This window comes from Anabrus simplex, chromosome 11, assembly GCF_040414725.1.
Source record: "Anabrus simplex isolate iqAnaSimp1 chromosome 11, ASM4041472v1, whole genome shotgun sequence".
NCBI lineage: Eukaryota > Metazoa > Arthropoda > Insecta > Orthoptera > Tettigoniidae > Anabrus > Anabrus simplex.
This window is the reverse complement of record NC_090275.1, coordinates 60,735,332-60,741,698: the sequence shown is the minus strand read 5'-3', so window position 1 is coordinate 60,741,698 and position 6,367 is coordinate 60,735,332. Positions and strand designations below refer to the sequence as shown.

The 6,367-nt window shown below is 45.5% G+C and overlaps 1 non-coding gene across 1 annotated transcript; it reads right to left on the bottom strand.

Moving 5' to 3' along the window:
• Positions 1-304: 304 nt before the first annotated feature.
• Positions 305-377, bottom strand: TRNAK-UUU (transfer RNA lysine (anticodon UUU)). Its single transcript has one exon. It is a non-coding gene; the product is annotated as a tRNA-Lys (tRNA).
• Positions 378-6,367: the final 5,990 nt, after the last annotated feature.

The window sequence follows — 6,367 nt, the reverse complement described above, 5'->3', positions numbered from 1 at the left end:
GATGATGATGATGATCATGGGATAACAGAAAAAACATCTAGGACTGCCGACAGTAGAATTTGAACCCACCATGTGCGGAACGTAAGCTGAAGTATATGTGACAATGAAACCGCGTAACCAACTTGATCGTTGTCACAGCATAGGTGCCGTAGTCATTCCATCTAGACAAACGAATATAATTAAATTAAACAGCATCAGAGTGGACGAAAGAAACAAATACAGGAGCATACACAATATCAATTTCAAATGACGGGAACCCATAGGAGAGTAATAGGTGTGATGTGCGGGGACAGATAAAATTTCCCGCCCGAACAGGGACTCGAACCCTGGACCCTTAGGTTAAAAGCCTAATGCTCTACCGACTGAGCTATCCGGGCTACCGAGCACAGTGTTCATTGCTTCTCGATATAAGGGGATTTAGGACTTACCCATGTGCTTTGTTGAGTCACCGTGGAGAATAAGTAAGCCTAGTCTGGTGTAGCAGTAGCGAGGTAGCAGTGATGTAACACACTGCAGACCTTAGTTCCACACAATTTACCTAAATATCTTCTTTTGTGGTCCACTCCTATAGCGTAGTGGTTAATGTTCGGATTTGAAATTTGAAAAGTGGTACGAGGACTGGGATGGAGTCACTGAGCTTCGACTGAGTAGAGGGGGTTCGATTCCCGTCTCAGCCATCTTCAAAGTGGTTCCTCACTTCTTCTCCAAGCAAACAACGGTATGGATAAGGCCACGGCCGCTTCAGAAGGTACTGGCTCAGCATAGCAGGTGAGGCCGCCCGGACGAGGTACTGGCCCTCTCACACATCATCATCATCATCATCTGTTTACCCTCCAGGTTCGGTTTTTCCCTCGGACTTAGCGAGGGATCCCACCTCTACCGCCTCAAGGGCAGTGTCCTGGAGCTTCAGACTCTTGGTCGGGGGATACAACTGGGGAGTATGACCAGTACCTCGCCCAGGCGGCCTCACCTGCTATGCTGAACAGGGGCCTTGTGGAGGGATGGGAAGATTGGAAGGGATAGGCAAGGAAGAGGGAAGGAGCGGCCGTGGCCTTAAGTTAGGTACCATCCCGGCATTCGCCTGGAGGAGAAGTGGGAAACCACGGAAAACCACTTCGAGGATGGCTGAGGGGGGAATCGAACCCACCTCTACTCAGTTGACCTCCCGAGGCTGAGTGGACCCCATTCCAGCCCTCGTACCACTTTTCAAATTTCGTGGCAGAGCCGGGAATCGAACCCGGGCCTCCGGGGGTGGCAGCTAATCACGCTAACCACTACACCACAGAGGCGGACCACACAATTGTAACACGATCAAAATTCTCACACTCCAGGACACTGCTCTTGAGGCGGTCGAGGTGGAGATTCCTCGCTGAGTTAGGTGAAGAAAACCAACCGTGGAGGGTAAACGAAATAAAATTAAATTTTAATATTTTCATCAGTCTTTTTGGTACAGTGGTTAGTGTGGATCAGCGGTAGAGTGTCGGCCTCCGGATCCCAAGATAGCGGGTTCAAACCCGGCAGAGGTAGTCGGATTTTTGAAGGGCGGAAAAAAGTCCATTCGACACTCCATGTCGTACGATGTCGGCATGTAAAAGATCTCTGGGGACACATTTGGTGTTTACCCGACAAAATTAATTAAATCTCAGCCATAGACGCCCAAGAGAGTTTCGGTTTACTCGGTCTGCCATCTAGTGGGGGCCTAGAGTAAAGCGGAACGTCGAAATTGACGAGCAGACAGCCAGATGGCGTCAAATTGAAATGTCTGCACACGGTAGCTGAGGCCATACGATTATTATTATTATTTAGTGGTTAGTGTGATTAGCTGCCACTCGTAGAGGCCCGGGTTCGAATCCCGACACTGCCACGAAATTTGAAAAGTGGTACGAGGGCTGGAATGGGGTCCACTCAGGCTCGGGAGGTCAACTGAGTATATAAGGGTTCGATTCCCACCTCAGCCATCCTCGAAGGGGTTTCCGTGGTTTTCCACGTCTCCTCCAGGCAAATGCCGGGATGGTAGCTACCTTACGGCCACGGACGCTTCCTTCGTTCTTCCTTGCCTATCCCTTCCATTCTTCCCAACCCCTGATAAGGCCCCTGTTCAGCATAGCAGGGAGGCCTCCTTAACGAGGTACTGGTCCTCCTCCCCAGTTGTATTCCCAGACCCAAAGTCTCCCGCTCCAGGACACTGCCCTTGAGGCGGCAGAGGTTGGATTTCTCACAGAATCCGAGGGAAAACAATCCTGGAGGGTAAAACGGATTAAGAAAGAAAGAAAGAAAGAAAGAAAGAGTGAATGAAAGTAATCTTCTCTTATGCATTTGCATTAAATTAGCTTAGCTGAGGATGAAAGGTGTGCTCGGCTCACTCAGACAGTTGCTGGTTCTATATACGCTAAAGCTGTCGGGACACCAGGCAAATGCCGGGGCTGTACCTTAATTAAGGCCACGACCGTTTCCTTCCAATTCCTAGGCATTTCCTATCCCATCGTCGCCATAAGACATATCTGTGTCGGTGCGACGTAAAGCAAAAAAAAAAAAAAACAATGCTGTCGGAAGATTAGGGAATGAGTCCTACGGCTTATGGCCCTGCGTCCACTCAACTACAACAAAAATGAAATAACTCTTTGCGGCTGAGTGGCATGATTTTTCCTTCTTTTTAGAATCTGTTTTACGTCGTAGCGACACAGATAGAAGATCTTATGACTACATTGGGATAGGAAAGTGGTAGGAACGGGTAGGAAACGACCCCCTCGTAACTGATTGATTTAACGTTGTTGAGTAAAAGCATATGAAAAATTCATAAAAGTGACTAAAATGTTTACATATCTTCAAAGTCATAAGTAATAAAATCTTCAAATGCATTTAAAATATTAAAAATTCAAAATAAATTATTGAAACTGTTTTCATGGTTTCATGGTTTTGAGACCAGATATCCTGTTTTGGACCTTCAGAATTGTGATCACCAAGATCTTCTTCTCCTTTTCCTCCTTTTTCTACCCCTTCTCCCACACCTGTGGGATCGCGGGTGCGAATTGTGTCGCACATCTGGATTCGAGCCTGATTTACTGCCGGATGCTCTTCTTGACGGCACCCTGTGCGGAGGTATGTAATCACTATTGCGTGTTCCTGCGGTGGTTGGTAGTGTGGTGTGTTGTTTGAATATAAAGAGGGGAGTGTTGGGACAAACACAATCAACCAGTGCGTGTGCCAGAAGAATTAATCAGACGGGATTAAAATCCGGGAATTGAACCCGGGGGCCTCTCAATCGAAGACCTGAATGCTGACCGACATGGTCACCAAATTGTTAAGAGGTGATTTTGCTATGCAATGCTGCAGCAAGGCCGCTGTAACCACAGTACTCGGGACAGAAATGTCGTCTGATACCGTAATATTTCGGAATGCCCGTTCATCCATAATTTTCATAATACATTGAAGACATTTTAGCTGTGGTAATATCTAACAATGCTATTCACAGATAAGCATTACTTGTAAACGTTAAACGGTAAACCATACATCATCTTCTTCTTCTTCTTTTTAATCTGTTTACCCTCCAGGGTTGGTTTTCCCTCGGACTCAGCGAGGGATTCCACCTCTACCGCCTCAAGTGCAGTGTCCTGGAGCTTCAGACTTCGGGTAGTGGAATACAACTGGGGAGAATGACCAGTACCTCGCACAGGCGGCCTCACCTGCTATGTTGAACAGGTGCCTTGCGGGGGATGGGAAGATTGGATGGGTCAGGCAAGGAAGGGGGAAGGAATTGGCCGTGGCCTTAAGTTAGGTACCATCCCGGGATTTGCCTGGAGTAGAAGTGGGAAACCACGGAAAAGCACTTCCAGGATGGCTGAGGTGGGAATCGAACCCACCTCTATGCAGTTGACCTCCCGAGGCTGAGTGGACCCCGTTCCAACCCTCGTACCACTTTTCAAATTTCGTGACCGAGCGGGGAATCGAACCCGGACCTCCGGGGGTGGCAGCTAATGACGCTAACCACTACACCACAGAGGCGGACTAAACCATTCATACAAAATTATAAATAGTGTGTTTCTTCAGGTTAGCGTTTCCCAGAATATAGCGTCTAGTGGAAACTTTGGTTGACTCTAAGATATAATGGAAATTCAATAGTTTAGAGAAGGCAGACGATCGGACGCCATACTCAATCAGTGATGGTCAAGTCAATTCCTCTTATTTGTAAAGTAATTAAAACCATACTATTCAGTATTGTACTTGCTCTTTCCGTAATGGTATGCGTTCCATGAAGCAATGCGCAGGATCAGTAAACATACACAGGAAGATAGAAACTTAGACAGACACAGTTAAAGATCGGTATTGTAAGAGGGAGCTAGAGAAAATTGAGGCAAAGGCAATTTTCTCATCTTCTTTTTGCTATTTGCTTTACGTCGCAACGACACAGATAGGTCTTATGGCGACGATGGGGCAGGAAAGGCCTAGGAATGGGAAGGAACCGGCAGTAGCCTTAATTAAGGTACAGCCCCAGAATTTGCCTGGTGTGAAAATTGGAAACCACGGAAAACCATCTTCAGGGCTGCCGACAGTGGGATTCGAACCCAAGATCTCCCGGATTCTAGTTCACGGCTGCGCGCCCCTAACCGCACGGCCAACTCGCCCGGTTTCTCATCTTCTTACACCGCCGTTATTCTAATTCATTTTCAGGCATATTAATGAATTTTACAGTAGAACAGAGAATTGTTTTTTCAACGTTCTGAAGCAGATTTACTGAAAAACGTGTAAAATCAAGGTGTAATCAATTTATCAGTTTAACACACACACACTTCTGCTAATTATGTTTCGGGCACAAATTGTGCTATAAAATGCGTTGTAAAAAATCACTGTCTAATCAGCTTGTCAGCTGACGTGTATGTTACAAGGGGAAATTTCACGATAAATCACATGGTATTTCTCACCCAAGAAATCCAGCATAACCAATAAGTCGTTTTTCGGTTCGCAGATGGTTGAGTCCTTCCAAGTGGTTGTAAGGTCTCTATGTTGTTGATCACGTGATAGGATCGTCCTTTTTTAAGGATGTTGTGCTCCTTCCACGGTTCTGATTCGTTAAATGATTGCGTTGTCTTGACTGAGAGAAGTTTGGCTCTTGGAATCCTTACCAAGCTCACAATGATAATATTCAAGGCGTTCAGTATTTAAATATCTCTTTGCTTTCAATGGCGAAGTTACAAAAATCCCCAGGCGCCATCATGAGTGCATGAAATTGTCAAAATCTTTAGTCTTTCTGATTATTTCGGCACCTGCTTCTGGAACCATAGTTGGCCAGTCGTAGTACCTATTTATGAAAAGAAGGAACTACTATGAGCGTCATGTCAACATGCTGGCAACAACGACTTACCATTTTTAATTGGATAGGTTTCGGAGGCATTCTGGTAATTGAAATATCACTATAAGTAACTATAGTAGCTATAAACAAGGTTTACACACAGTTTACTGTCAGCAAATGGCAAACATAATACCTACTTCCACCAGAGGCAAGGGCTGACTTACTACCTTCTCCAAGCTAAACATCGTGGTTTTACCACAGGTTCCATACTGCGTCAATAGTAGGAGCAAATCTAGCCGACCAGCTGGCTCGTTTATTTTCAGTTATTTTCAACTTACAACCTTCATCAGAAGCTTGGACATCAACAAAAATTCAGGGATCATCTTGACTCGTCTTCAGTCTTAATAAAGGAATCGCATGTTAGAAGCAAAACAGAATATTGAATAATATAAACGTATGGAGATTTATGTATCAAGGAATTTTGTTACAATTAGAACTGATAAGCGAAACAGAGAAATGTACTCATATGATGGTTTAACTCATAGGACCGAAAAAAAAAATAAAAAAAGACACATAATTAAAGAGAATTCAATTTATAAGGAAAGAGATGTGAAATACAGAGAACTTAGGAGCTGTGGAAGAGACAAGAAGTGATCTAGCCGATGTAATGAGGAGCAGCAGCATAACCATAGGCACCACCATAGGCACCAGCGTAGGCAGGGTAGGCCAGTCCGGAGTAGCCGAGTCCAGAGTATCCCAAGTTGGTGTAGCCCAGGTTAGAGTAGCCCAGGTTGGAGTAGCCCAGACCGGCGTAACCGGGGTAGGCGAGACCAGCCACACCACGCTTGTCCTTGCTGGACTCTTCGACGGCAGAAGCGACGACAACCAGGGCGACAATGGCCACGAGGAGGGATGCCTGTATCAACATAGAGAGAGGGAGACATACCTTATCAATTATAAATGAGAGCAATACCTAGAAACAGTTCAAATAAATCTATAGATCCCCACTTAACAAGAACGTAAAAATTAGTTAGCGACAAAAACCACAATCTGAAGAAGACGAAGAATTTCGTGTGGCTA